The sequence below is a fragment of the Schistocerca gregaria genome, chromosome 6 (genome assembly GCF_023897955.1).
Source record: "Schistocerca gregaria isolate iqSchGreg1 chromosome 6, iqSchGreg1.2, whole genome shotgun sequence".
NCBI lineage: Eukaryota > Metazoa > Arthropoda > Insecta > Orthoptera > Acrididae > Schistocerca > Schistocerca gregaria.
This window is the reverse complement of record NC_064925.1, coordinates 229412823-229427733: the sequence shown is the minus strand read 5'-3', so window position 1 is coordinate 229427733 and position 14911 is coordinate 229412823. Positions and strand designations below refer to the sequence as shown.

Genomic DNA, 14911 nt, shown 5'->3' with positions numbered 1-14911 from the left:
CGTAATGCTCTTCTGAGCGAAGCGATCAACAGTTTCATTATGCAGAATGCCTTGATGCCCCTATATCCAAACTACGCGGGCGTCAATGTCCAATGTCCGCGCATCTATTGTGGCCACCCAGGCATCCAAGGCATTCCTGTTTGCCTGTTTATCAGACGCTGGAATTTTTTAGTTTCTGCTACACACTCTAGGAATCCGTGGGGAACATTACGAGCCGGAACGTCTGTGTGTCATAATAAATAGCCTCTAACGACCTCGCCGTTGGCGGTATATTATACTCAAAACCTCCTTCCTTCTAAATTCTAGATGCTCCAACTGTGTAGACCACACGTGAAGCACAGAGCACTGAACCTGCTGCCCCGCGTCGGGTCTGTGGCGCAAGGTGGTGGTAACTGAACCTCCGGTTTTCGCTTTCGTTGCGGCGAAAGCTTGGCGCACCTCGACGCCTTCTGACCGTCACGGCGAGTTCCGCTCTCAGGGCACGCAGGAGGTGGTCAAGCTTCCGGGAATCTGCGGCCACGGTTGCCAGCACGGCGCCCAAGTCCGGAAACGTCATTCCTGGAACCGGCGAGTGCTCGCGAAAGCTGAAATTATCACGCTCTATGCAGGAAATTCCACGACGACACTCTTGCTCTTCGTGTTTGTGAGTGTATGTGTTGGTTGGTTGGTTGATTTGGGGGAGGGGACCAAACAACAAGGTCATTGGTCCAGTCGGATTAGGGAGTCGGATGGGGAAGGAAATCGGCCCTGCCCTTTCAAAGGAACCATCCTGGCATTTGTCTAAAGCGATCCAGAGAAATCACCGGAAAAACCTAAATCAAGATGGCCGGACGCTGGTCTGGACCGTTATCGTCCCGAGTGCGAGTCCAGTGTGCTGACCATTGCGCCACGTTGCTCGGTTAGTCTGTGTATGTGTTTGCACGTGTTCGTGTGCGTTTGCCACCACCTCCAAGGTTTTCAGAAAACCATTTATGATAGAGTGGAGTAAGGTAAACTAACATGGAAACTCAACCAACTAATCATTAAAAAAATCCTTCAGTAGGCCAACATTATTCACAGAATTGCTGCTATGCTCTTCTTTTCTAAAAGGTGTAATTTTACATTAAAGGTTTAACATAGTTCGAAACTGTCTACAATACACATACTATCAGTATTCAGCCATTATTTTAGAGTGCGAAACTTAGCGACTTCCAACAAAGTTTACACATAATTTCAAAAGTTATCGAAACATTTTCTCGCTGACATGCTCTACAAGATAATGAAAGCTATATGGGCGACGATCGATGACAGTGAACCCAAGGCGTCGGACTGTTGCATATGTCGCAGCACTCGCGTCAAGTTTGACGTTGTCATGCTAAACTAGAGGCTGTTCCATGTGGGAACGAACTCTTCAAATTCAAAATATGATTGTAGCACGCTGCTTCTCACGCACCGCCATGTTGCCCGGTGCCCTCTAGCGGCAGACGGGTGCAAATATGCAGACATGAGGAATAAAGATGTATAATGCTAATAACGTTTGCTTTATTTAAAAAGTATCTCCTAGTACATTATTCAGTGCACATCCACCTTATTTCGCCTTCTGGGCGCTGTCAGGCAGCGTTTAATAAAGAAATGTATTCAGAAACATGTCACTATCAACCTTTCAGTGTGAAATCGGGCAACAGCATTCCGCGTTAACATCAAACGTCGTAATTCGCTTACTTAGTAAGCTCTATATTGAAAACTAATAAACACAACCCATACTGGAGTCAGCGATTATATTTGGATATGGCTTAAACTTGTTTGTTCAGGAGATAATTTGATATCGTCCCCCACATAGTTTTCATCTTTTTGTTTGTTTGCAAAACTTAAAGAACACGTTCGAGAAATTCACTTTCATAGTTATGAAATGCTGCAAGCAGACATGAGGTTGTGGCTCCACCAGCAACGTCAAACGTTGTAAAGCGACAGATTGAGCAACCTGGTCTCTCGTTGGGAGAAATGAGTTTGTCACCAGGGTGGCAACGTTGAGGAACAAATATGTAGACAATAAGAATAAAGATGTAGAATGCTACTAAAATTTGTTTTATTTAAAATGTTGTAAGAGTTTTTACATAAAGAATTTAGAGGCTTTACTTTTTGGCACGGCCTGGTATATATTTCAAGTAAAACTACAGCCTAATTCAGAAAAAAAATTCTAACTGAAAAACTGATGTAGTCGCGGATTGAGGCATGAGAAGTACCAGTCTTTTTCTCCTTTTTCTCCGCCACCAGGAATACTTGCTTACCGAATAGGTTTGCTGGGTTCGTAAGAACCACTGGAAAGCCTGATAAATTTAAAAAGACTAAAAATGAAACTTCTGTCATCAAAAAGTCTTTCCACGTAATAAGACTATCCACGCTATACTCAATTACATTCACATTTTGGGGGAGTATATGCTGAGATGAATACTGGTGACGACTTGAACGTTGGTACAGCACCCGCCCTTTTAGCAGTATCTGCTTTATGTGCGCAGTGTACTAGCAGTAGTGTCTCCTGTACAAGGTAGTTCGTACCATGTCCGCGTATTTAGTGTGTCATTGATAGTACTGACACAACTGCGTCTTTTCCACTCATGTGATTAGCGTAGGCACAGAGTATTTGTATGGTACTGACCAGTATCTGACGTAGGAACCTTTTCCTCCTCTATTCAGCATCATAAAAGCAAACAAAACCAGTGTCCTCCTTGCTCGCGACGCGTGGAGGTGGAGTCGTAGCTCTCGACACGGATTCCGACAACTTGCTCGTGCGTGAAAGAACAACAAAACTGACCGCTGACTGCTCGGAGTCTGTGTACAAGGCAGCAGTCTTTTATTTTGAGCACTGAATTAAGGCCACGAGAACCAGGTTCAGGTATCTGACTGCAGGTGGAAAGTAGATGCCTGTTCGCCCGATGACGTTCTACCGTAATGACTGCATTACTTAGTACAAGCCGAGCTGAAGCTTGCAGTGGTCGTCTCTGCTTTGGAAAAAGTTATATTCACAACAGAAAGCCATGTGTTTTAATCACCAGCCCACGAATTCCTCTCCTGTGTCAACATCTTCACCTCAAACTTCCCCACAATGTCCTCAGATATTTATTCCAATCTCTGACTTCCTTTAACTGCTTTTTGCTCTCAGTAACTCCCTCAAGTACGATCGGAGTTATTCCCTCACGGCTTAATACATGACCTAGTGTCATGCCTTTTATTTTGTCACTGTTTCCCATATGTTCCTTTCTTCGCCGATTCTGCTCACAACCTCCTGACGCCTTATCAGTCCCCCTAATTTTCAACATCCTTCTGTAACACCATACCTCAGATGCTTCGATCCTCTTCTTTTCCGTTTTTCCCACAGTCTATAGTTTACTGCCATACAACGCTGTGCTCCAAACGTATATTTTCAGAAATTTCTTCCTCAAATAAAGGCTGACGTATGAGACTGCTTTTGGCCATGAATACTCTTCTTAACTGTGCTAGTCTGCTTTTTATGTCCTCCTTGCGTCGTCACTTGCAATCTTTTTTCCAAAGCAGCATAATTCATTCACTTCGTCTCCAGTTTTCACTCTCTTTTTATCACTACTCTCATTTCTGTCACTTCCCATTACTTTCCTCTTCCTTCGCTTTACTTTCGATCCGTAAAATACGATCATTAGATTTTTCATATCAGTCAGTAGGTTCTGCTTTTCTTTCTCAATTTCATTAAGAATAACATTGTCGTCAGCGAATATTATCACTGATATCCTTTCACCATGAACTTCAATCCCAGTACTGAACCTTTCATTTATCTGAGTCATCAGTTCTTCGACGTGAACAATAGGGGCTAAAGACTACAGCCTCGTCTTATACGCTTTCGAGCATTTCGTTATTGGTCATCCATTGTTATTGTTCCTTCTTGGTACTTGTGCACACTATATATTACCTGCCTTTCCCGATAACTTAGATCAATTTTTCTTACGATTTAAAAACGTCTTGTACCATTTTACATTGTTGAACGATTTTTCTAGGTCGACAAATCCTGCGGATGTCCGCTCATTTCTCTTGAGTTTTTTGTTGCATTATGTTAAGTACAGAAGGAAAGTTCTTTGTACTCATGGTCCCTGAGGCGTGTAGGGTATTACTGAACTTTTGGTTCAATATTTCCCACGAAAAGGGAACCAGTATTTCAAATACTAACATGAAATTTAACATTTAACTGCTTGAAAAATGAAAGAGGATGATTATCGTGACTCTGTAGCTTCTCCCTCACAGTCCATAAGGCACATGATATCAATAATAGATGAAGTGCTCATTACGAATTTCAATGAGAAAGTCACTGCCGAAGGGCGAGAGCATGGCTCATCAGTATGCCCTCTAGCCCTACTTGAAGGGAAGCTGACAACACGACGCCCGCGCTGTACCGGGAAATGACGCGCACCGATACGTTTTTCCACACCTCCCCTCCACCCTCCCCCGCCACAGGGAGGAAGGTGAGTGCCCCAGAAAAGAGGTACACAGGTCTAGCACTGTGTGTAACTCGAAGACTATCACCAAGGAATTGGAACACCTGAACACTGTCTGAATGTAGACTTTCCCGGAATACACTACGCCCAAAGACGATGGGTACGACACTCATCGAAACATCGCGTTATCTTAACGCTGCAACCCGGCATCAAAACCAAGAGCTTTTCGTCACCTGAAGACTGTTTCCGTAAGAATGTAATGACGCAAAAGTAGATTCGCTGGCACTAAGCCCGCACATAACACAGATGAAACACCAAAGGTACCTGAAAAGAACGTTCTTGATTTGTTTCTTCTGTTTGGTGTCACATTATCCGGAAAAAGATAGGACGACCTGTAAAGAGGCACCGAACTGAGGCTGTCCTTCTGATGCCCTACTAAAAAATGGGAATTGTTTGCTAGTGTCGTAGATCCCAGGCTTCGTAATTTCGACGTATTCTGTAGCAAAACGCGCTCAGGCAGACATTGCCCACAACTGAAAATGGCTGCTTGTGGCATACTTCTGCCATGTCAAAACGGAAGAGTCAAGCATGGGGTCGGAGGGGGGGGGGGGGGGGGTTAGGCGTGGCGAGAGACAAAGAAGAAGGATATCTTTGCGTCATTTTGCGGTTTGACTCTTTAAGGGTCCCTCTCGTCTTAGTGTTTCAAAGAGTTTTAACATTTTTATTAGTTTCCCATTTATGTCTTCCAATATACCCTTTTTTTCTATCGCAAATATTTGACTTTGGAATGTCGTGTACACCCGTTTCCTAGTATTCTTTTCACACCGAGTCCTCCTTAGATCTACTGCCCATGCGACACTTATCTAGTGGTTCATCGCTTGTTTACGTGTTAGTTTGCGGTCAGCTGCGGCGTTGTCTTGTACGCACTCGCCTGATCCATTAGCATATGACACGCTTTTCTCCTTTTTTTTCTATTTTCTTCCGTTCGGCCCCTTCCTCCCCCCCCCCCTTCCCCCCCCCCCTTGCGACACATTATTTTAACGGTGTATTTACATTCCTGTTTAGGTTCTGGCTATTGACCCCTCCCCCCATCACGCTAGACTATGGTGAACTGGACATGATTTTTTTAAAATGGCGAAGAAATTCTAGCAATCGACGAACAATTTAATATCTGTTGTACTCCAGTAACATGTTGTACCAGTAAGAATTGGTCAGCACGACATCTTACGTATTTTACTTGCATTCATCCATTTTTGGCAAAGGTCTGACGATTCTTTTTTTTATCCAAGACTGTAACATCCTGCCATTATTTCACGCTTTCTCTCTGTTCAGGACTTCACCTGAGGATGTAACTAACGTTATGAAACCGGTCGCGCTTTTTAAATAAAGTAACCGTATAGCTACAGCGGAGTTTTTCACTCAACGTGAAGCTGTGGGTGTGCGTTGAATAAACTTTTGTGTTCATACTTTACTGTGCCCATACACTCTATACATCTTAACATCTTTCTTACTCGGTCATCTCTGAAACTATCGTTTTTGTTACTCGTGTAGAGCTGGGCCACGTTCTGAAAATGCCGGGTGTGTGTGCTTCAATAACATGTAGCAGTTCAAAGGGAATTATATAGGCCTTACATAGTCCATATGCAAATATGTGTGTATCATGTGAAAAACAAATACAGGACGTTTTCGTCACACAGAAACATCCGTCACAGCGCCACACCAGTGACGAATACAAAACTAGGCCCTAACAGGAAACAAAGGAATGGTGTTAGAAGCTATCTGAAAACGATACACTAACACGACCAGAGTCGCAGTCTAATCCGAATGGTAGAGGTTTGGGATGTGTTAGAACGTCGACGTGGCACTAAGCACCAGCGTCCCACATCACTACCCTCTCTGATTTTGGGAAAGAATGGGCTGCCGTTCCGCCATAGACATTCAGACACGTCACTGAAAGTAACCCAGCAGATTTAAAGCCGCCATAAAGGCGCAGGTTGGCCACACCCCATATTAATGCTCACTAATAGGTGTCTGGATATATTTGATCAGATAGAGGATGTGAGGTGAGAGGAGTTGTGCTCAAGAGACCATCCCGATGCGGTAAGAGGGCAGAGCAGGAGAAATAGCGCTTTGGTACCTGCCTTCCACCAGTCGCAGATATTTCGAGAACGGTAACCCGTTTGACTGGTCCCCCCACGCCAGTTGCAGCATCGCAGGAGAAAACGCAGGCATCGTTCTGCGCCTGCCGACGTCGCCTGCTCCAGAACACGCAGCCCGAGCACGTTAACCAGCGGCAAAAGTAAAAAGTGAATGTAGGTGTGCCAACACGATAGTACGTGACGCTATCGTGCTGATTTGTCTCTCTAGCCTTCACAACCGTCTGAGCAAAGTACCTTTGTCCGCGCTGGGGTTTGAAGTACAGAGTGTTCCAGGTTCATCCGTTTTCGTGAGACTATGTTTTGAACATGAATGAAGGTAGAAACTCGGGGAATATTTTAACTAACCCATCGACACTACAGGTTGGCTTCAGTTCTAAACTTCCAGTTCATGTGGATGACGGTGGGAGTCTCATTAGTGGAGCTAGGCCGCTCGCTCATTCGTTCATTACACGATGATGATGACATAGCGCCAAAGGGTGTTTTACGTTTGCCGTTTCAAAAGATGTCAGCAACTTTCGCTGCTTGGTCAGAGTGGCTTCCAAGCTTGCAGGAGACCAGGGTCGATTTTCGGTACTGCCAGGGATCTTTCCTTAGTAAGAAGACTGGTACGGGATGAATTCAACCTCGTGAGCGCAGATGAGGAGCTACTTCACCAATTAGTAGCAGTTCCAAGCTCAAGAAACACGGCAACGACCGGGAGAGGGGAGAGCGGTGTGCCTATTCCATGCCCTTCCTTGCCGCACCCAGTGACGCCATTGGCAGAGGGTGACGCGGTGGTCGGTTGGGCCGTATTGGTCTGTCTGGAAACGTGGAACTAACTTTTTACAATTTCTCTTAGCCAGATCATAGATTTCTTTGAAGTGCATAAATGCGAAACATTTTATTATTGATCGTTGTTGAAATTCCAAAGAGAAACAGCAAAGTACAGTGGCTGCACCAGCACGGTGGTGAAGCAAATTGAACAGCCTTCTGCCATGCCTTATTTACGAAAACAGATATGTGCTATAATCGAAGTAAATAAAATATGCAATAACAAATAAGGATCTTGTAACTGTTAATTTTTTAGTATTTACAGCAATATTTTCAGCAACAAACTGAATTTTCCATGATAATACTGTTCAAATGCATGATACTTCGTCCATCAGTTTTGTTAACACCAATATAGGCACAGTAGCTCCACACGATCAGTTGTGGGGCAGTCACTGGTAGAACACACAGTTACGAAGTTCAGTTTAGAACCAGTGTTCGTTTGCTTTAGTTAACCTGATCTGTGTCGAAGATCTATCAAATGCACGAAAACCTCCGAACTGTGTAAGATCACAATTTTCGAAAAAAGAACGCAAATTTGAAACAGAAATAACTTAGAAAAAAATTCTTTTATTTATATCGTAACACTTATTTTTTAAACTGTTTCATAAGTGATTGAAAACGGTGTGGTACAAGTGACAAAACCGGAATATTTGACTCGGGATGACGTTGCATAAAAACCTAAGTTACTGGATCAATCGAATGTGCAAAGAATTCTTGTTGTTGATCGTAAGTACATAAAATTAATACCTACGACTACAGTTCACCTTTAGGTAAAACTTCTTGCTCTTGAAGCAGTGTTCTTTCTGCAGATTACAGAGATGCAGCGTTTTTTTCAAAATGACTTCCCTGTACATTTAGATACAAAATTCAGCACCACAACCTAATGTTCCGTACTCCTCCTAAAGTAAGGCAGCTAATTCGACTGTCTCAGTCTCTCATTTCCATTAACTGGTAGCACGAATGTTATCAGCTGTTGTTGACACGAACACGCGACCTTGTGACCTCACATGATAACAAGGTACTCCTGAACTTTGTTAAGAAACTGTTGTTTTATTCATTGCATAAAATTATTGCTAGAATATTTTGTATATGCTTTTCTTCCTATTTTAATTGCTTGTACAAACCTAGCAATGTGCCAGAAACATTGTCTCACTGAGCTAATCTGCGGGAGATGTGAAAGCTGAATAGTTGTTTGTCCACGCTGATTAGGGTTTCTGTTGGATTTCCCAACTACTTCACACAAAGGCCGCTGCAGTTCAGTATATAAACCCACAGTTGATTCATTCACTGACTCTTCTCAAGCTGAATTAGTGGGATGTCTCTAACGTCACTGTTGGACAGACGATCACTTCTAAAACTCCAAAACTAAAAAATGGCTCTGAGCACTATGGGACATAACATCTGAGGTCATCAGTCCCCTAGAACTTAGAACTACTTAAACCTAACTAACCTAAGGACATCACACACATCCATGCCCGAGGCAGGATTCGAACCTGCGACCGTAGCAGTCGCGCGGTTCCGGACTGAAAACTCCAAATACTTCGTCACGTGAAAGTAACGTTATTACGATCATTTGCTTTTTATTTTCGATACGCCTGGTCTGCTTGCCTGACTTAAACCCTGGAAATATTACGCAATTACTGCGTCGCCAGCATTGTGGAGTGAAACACTCTGAAAGAAACTAGTCCTAAGATCTCATTAATAGGACTGCCATTCGCTCGAACATGAGAAAGCACTTTTCAGCTGATATGAAAGCCATATTTGTAGTTTGACAAAAATATACTATCGAGTAACTTATGTGAAATAGAAAGCTGAAGGAACAGTTTGACTTAAAGTCCTGTTGATATTAAAGTTAGAGACAGGACACATGCTTGGACAGGACAAATTTAGGCCATGAAAGTAGTTGTGTCCTTTAAGTAATGAACTGTTCCAGGGTTTACGGAATTTACGGAAAGACTTGATTCAAATGGCCGTACGAGGATCTGTACATCACTCCCAACACTAATGATTTCCGTATCAACTGTTGCACAGCCTCACTCGATATTTCTTAGTTGAAATGACAGCGAAGAAGAAGAAGCGTACATTATCAGCTGTTGCAATGCATCGAAGGCTTTACGGAACCGAGGCTTCATCTTGAAAACCTACATATGTTACACAATTAGTTTTTAGGGTTTACTTGCCATAGTTTCCGCCATCATACCGACTAATCTTCACAAGTAGACAGTTTAACAGGCACTTGAAAATAGTGCCCAGATACATACAATTCGACTTCAAGAGTGTGCAGCCAAGTTCTCTGTTCACAAACAGAGTAATACTACACGCGGAAACTCACTAGAACAGTAAAATTGTATTATTGCAGCGGCCTGTTGAGGACGTAAGCTTCGGTTTTCCATGTTTTGCACAACTCATAAAATCTACAAAGCAACTTAACATTACAATCTGCTTATATAAGAAAGTTGATGAGAATCTTATAGTACCTGGTCGAAATGAAATATATATAGCGGCACACAACAGGGGAATAGCCGATTAGTGGCACTCGAGAAGGTTATGGCTTCACCGCTGTGCGTGAGCTTTTTGTCGGTTTTCTTGTATGCAGGATGTACCAGGCGGAATGGTCAATATTCACGGATAAGACAGGAACGCTCATTTGAAGCAAAAAGCTTTATATGGACATATGCCCTATTCCAAAGAGTTTCCGAAAAAGAAGACATTTACTACGGTTTTGTAGGTTTTTCTTGAATAACTTGAAAATGACGGCCTCTAATGGAAACATGTTACGGTACAAATTAAATTACATTAAATTTCCTACAAGAAAGGTCTTATTCCTTTTTTCTCTAGTACTAACAGCTATCGCAAAGTGAACAAGAGAATAATAAACCCTCCCGCGACGCGCATGCGTTGCGGTTTAGGTAGTTTTTGTAGGCCAGTTTGAGGTAGTTTCCCGTGCTGGTAGACCATAAATGTCCTCAGTCAAACTGTTCGTAGCGAATTCCTATATACTATTATGGTATGTTGTAAACAATGACAGTTTACTGAATAATACTAAAAATAAACAACAACATACGATAAACGTTTTCATCTCGGAAACCCTTTGGAGTTGCGTATACTTCCACGTAAAGTTTTTTTTTTTTTTTCTTTCAATGATTCTTCCTGTGATATTTATGAATATTTACCATTTCCTCTGGGACACTCTTTATGTATGTTGGTGGAGTTTACACAGTGAAGGTAGTAACGTCAAATTTTTTGTAGGTAAGTCGAATATGGGTGCATGACAGTCAAATCCGGTGATTGAGGAACATAAATTTTACAGTGGCGTCTCAGTTCGCTCCTAGAATGTACACAACAGCTGCTGCTCCGATCCGTCGTACCACAACAAACGTTACGGTGTTATGTTTGAGGTTTCTGCACCAATCTAACAGCAGAACCTTTATATACAGTATGTGGAGAAGCAAGTCGACGCCGGCCGCGGTGGTCTCGCGGTTCTAGGCGCGCAGTCCGGAACCGTGCGACTGCTACGGTCGCAGGTACGAATTCTGCCTCGGGCATGTATGTGTGTGATGTCCTTAGGTTAGTTAGGTTTAAGTAGTTCTAAGTTCGAGGGGACTAATGGCCACAGCAGTTGAGTCCCATAGTGCTCAGAGCCATTTTTTAAACAATTTGACCAAAAGTGTAAGGTGGGAAGACAGCATAAAACAAAGAAATTTGAGTATAGGAACTAAGGGTCTCAGCTACATAATTTCGGCGCTACAGAAACCTAGTTCAAATCTGACGTACGGACGCCATTACTGAAAAGCAAATGTAATTCAGAGGAGTTGTATATGTAAACAACATGTGCGGACTAATGAAATGTCACTATGAGAACAAGAAAACATAAATCATCACTTACAAGTGTATTGTACTTAGCTTACGTACCATACTTCTGCAGAAACTAAAACAATAACATGTTAATGTTTCATGTTTCAATACGGCCTAAAAACGTCAAAGTAAATAAATATTCTGTTGTATACAGACTTGCCACCACTTAATTAACGTAAGTATGTCGTATCAAATGTTCAAATTGCCGACCGTTTTCAAGCTGACATAGCGCCGTAAATATTCAGCTGCGACCTCTAGGCCATATACCAAAATTCCTTTGTTTGGCTCTGTCTTTATGCCATACGCTTTTGGCCAACTTGTTTTCGGCACCCTGTACAGCTTGCTTATCACTCAGGGTGTAGGAAAAGGCTCAAGAACGCGTTACGGTGAATAAAAAAAGTGAGAAATAATTAGATACTGCATTTTCTTCTAGTATTAGCCGATCAGTCTCAGGCGCTGCAGTCATAGACTGTGCGGCTGGTCGCGGCGGAGGTTCGAGTCCTCCCTCGGGCATGGGTGTGTGTGTTTATCCTTAGGATAATTTAGGTTAAGTAGAGTGTAAGCATAGGGACTGATGACCTTAGCAGTTAAGTCCTATAAGATTTCGCAAATATTTGAACATTTTGAACAATTTCTTCTGCAGCCGGCCGCGGTGGCCGAGCGGTTCCAGGCTCTACAGTCTGGAACCGCGCGACCGCTACGGTCGCAGGTTCGAATCCTGCCTCGGGCATGGATGTATGTGATGTCCTTAGGTTGGTTAGGTTTAAGTAGTTCTAAGTTCTAGGGGACTGATGGCCTTAGGTCCCATAGTGCTCAGAGACATTTCAACCATTTTTCCTCTACTACTGTTTGAGAGCTATAGTTAGCGTATACGGCCTGCATAATAATCTCAAAAGTAGCTTATTTCTCACTCACTGTCAATGAATTGTAACAGTGTCTTACAATTTCATCACTTACCTATCTGGAAGTTACTTCGACGTGGGCTGGAGACTCGAGGAAGAAATTGCGTTTGACGAAGCACACACTGCACTACTTGTTTGCAGGCGAAGTGCTCTGAGGCGTCCTAGCAACTGTCACGACGAGCACGCACAGCACTTGGTTCGGTGTGTGTGTCACGCTGGGACCGCGGCTGGCGAGCGCGGCACGACGGGAGGACTCGGGCAGTGGCTGCGGAGGCGGCGGCTGCGGATCGTGAGCTGGCGCGGACTGCGGCTGCAGCGTCGTGGCTCGAGGCTTTTGGTCGGCGTCGCCGAAGAAAGCGACGCGAGGGGGGCGGGGCGGCGCGCCGCCTGTGGCGAGAAAGTGAGGGGCGCCGCCACAGGTGAGAGTGGTTCACCTTCGCCTCAGCGAGGGCCAGCGCCCTCCTCACTTTCGGCTCGCGCACGCCCTTGAAAAGGCTCAATTTAGAAGGCGCATCACAAAACCAAGGGACGACTCGAAAATACTGTATTAAGAAATGTGCTGATACTAGGGCGAGGAGAAAAGTACTCGACTTGACAGTATGACACTGATATTTTATCAGGTTGCCCTCAATGGTGTGGGTGCACGCAACGACTGTGGGTTAGATAGAGCAGCAATCAGTCGTAGAATTAAGTTGCTTTAATGTGACATTTAAAGTCACAACGCAGATCAGATTTCGACCTGTGTCAGGTCATTATCAATGCTAAAACAAATACAAGAGTATAGAATTACAATGTGATTTACAAAAGTTATAAGCCCATCAAATCGTTGTGTTTTAATGTGAACATTACATACCAGTGCGGAATTGTAGCAGTTGTTCGTGCTCAAGTGAATGCTTATACAGTTCAACCATTGTTGTTGTTGTTGTTGTTGTTGTGGTCTTCAGTCCTGAGACTGGTTTGATGCAGCTCTCCATGCTACTCTATCCTGTGCACGCTTCTCCGTCATCCAGTACCTACTGCAGCCTACATCCTTCTGAATCTGCTTAGTGTATTCATCTCTTGGTCTCCCTCTACGATTTTTACCCTCCACGCTGCCCTTCAATACTAAATTGGTGATCCCTCGATGTCTCAGAACATGTCCTACTAACCGATCCCTTCTTCTAGTCAAGTTGTTCCACAAGCTCCTCTTCTCCCCAATTCTATTCAATACCTCCTCATTGGTTATGTGATCTACCCATCTAATCTTCAGCATTCTTCTGTATCAAGTTCAACCATTACTGTCGTAAAATTATATGTTGGTTTCACAGTACACATCATTGGTGTTGCGTATGGCGCCCTGTATGAGCTGCGCCTGAAGTTTACAGTTTTGACGTCATTTTTGTAATATTTATGTTGTACTGTAGCTAAGTAGTAACATGAAATCATTATGAGTAAAACTATGTAAAATTACAATTTCTTACTTTTTCTCATGTCTGTAATGTGCTAGATGTTTAAAATTACTATAGCACGTAACAGTGACAGTTTTCGCCTCATGGGCTAAAATTAAATAAAACTGATATGGCTCCGCAAAGTACGTTATAGGAAGTATTGCATATTTTGTCGTGTTGGGACCTGTCTTGACATAATACGTTGTTACTTGACAGAAGATATAACGTGAACTTTATTTACAAAATGCACTTAGTTGGTGCTAGTAGTGCTTGTAAGCATCGTTTCAATATGTCACACTTAGTGGCCGAGAAATAAGAACAATATGATAAAGCGTGATCTTTTGAGCACTTATTTCGAAACATGATAGTTTTACGTAGTAATTGTTGCTAGTAGTTACCCTCATGAATTTGTGTGTTATTCTAATGCAATAAGTTATATAAATATAGTGTTATAGTAATTCTAAACATCTAGCACATTACAGACATGAGAAAAAGTAAGAATTGTACTTTTACATAGTTTTACTCATAATGATTTCATGTTACTACTTAGCTACTTTACAACATAAATATTACAAAAAATGTCGTCAAAATTGTAAACTTCAGGCGCAGCTCATACAGGGCGCCATACGCAACACCAATGATGTGTACTGTGAAACCAACATATAATTTTACGACAGTAATGGTTGAACTTGATACAGAAGAATGCTGAAGTTTAGATGGGTAGATCACATAACCAATGAGGAGGTATTGAATAGAATTGGGGAGAAGAGGAGCTTGTGGAACAACTTGACTAGAAGAAAGGATCGGTTGGTAGGACATGTTCTGAGACATCGAGGGATCACCAATTTAGTACCGGAGGGCAGCGTGGAGGGTAAAAATTATAGAGGGAGACCAAGAGATGAATACACTAAGCAGATTCAGAAGGATGTAGGCCGCAGTAGTTACTGGATGACGAAGAAGCGTGCACAGGATAGAGTAGCATGGAGAGCTGCATCAAACCAGTCTCAGGACTGAAGACCACAACAACAACAACAACAATGGTTGAACTGTATAAGCATTCACTTGAACACGAACAACTACAACAATTCCGCACTGCTATGTAATGTTAACATTAAAACACAACGATGTGATGGACTTATAACTTTTGTAAATCACATTGTAATTCTATACTCTTGTATTTGTTTTAGCATTGATAATGATCTGACACAGGTCGAAATCTGATCTGCGTTGTGACTTTAAATGTCACATTAAAGCAACTTAATTCTACGACTGATTGCTGCTCTATCTAACCCACAGATATTTTAGGTAAGAAAGTACAC

At 42.8% G+C, this 14911-nt stretch overlaps 1 protein-coding gene across 1 annotated transcript in view; it reads right to left on the bottom strand.

Annotated features, from left to right (window-relative positions):
- Window positions 1-12471, bottom strand: part of LOC126278972 (inactive pancreatic lipase-related protein 1) — a 216666-nt gene extending 204195 nt beyond the window's left edge. The window contains exon 1 of the mRNA XM_049979267.1: window positions 12221-12471. The gene's annotated coding sequence lies outside the window, so the exon portion shown is untranslated. The remainder of the gene's footprint in view (window positions 1-12220) is intronic.
- Window positions 12472-14911: the final 2440 nt, after the last annotated feature.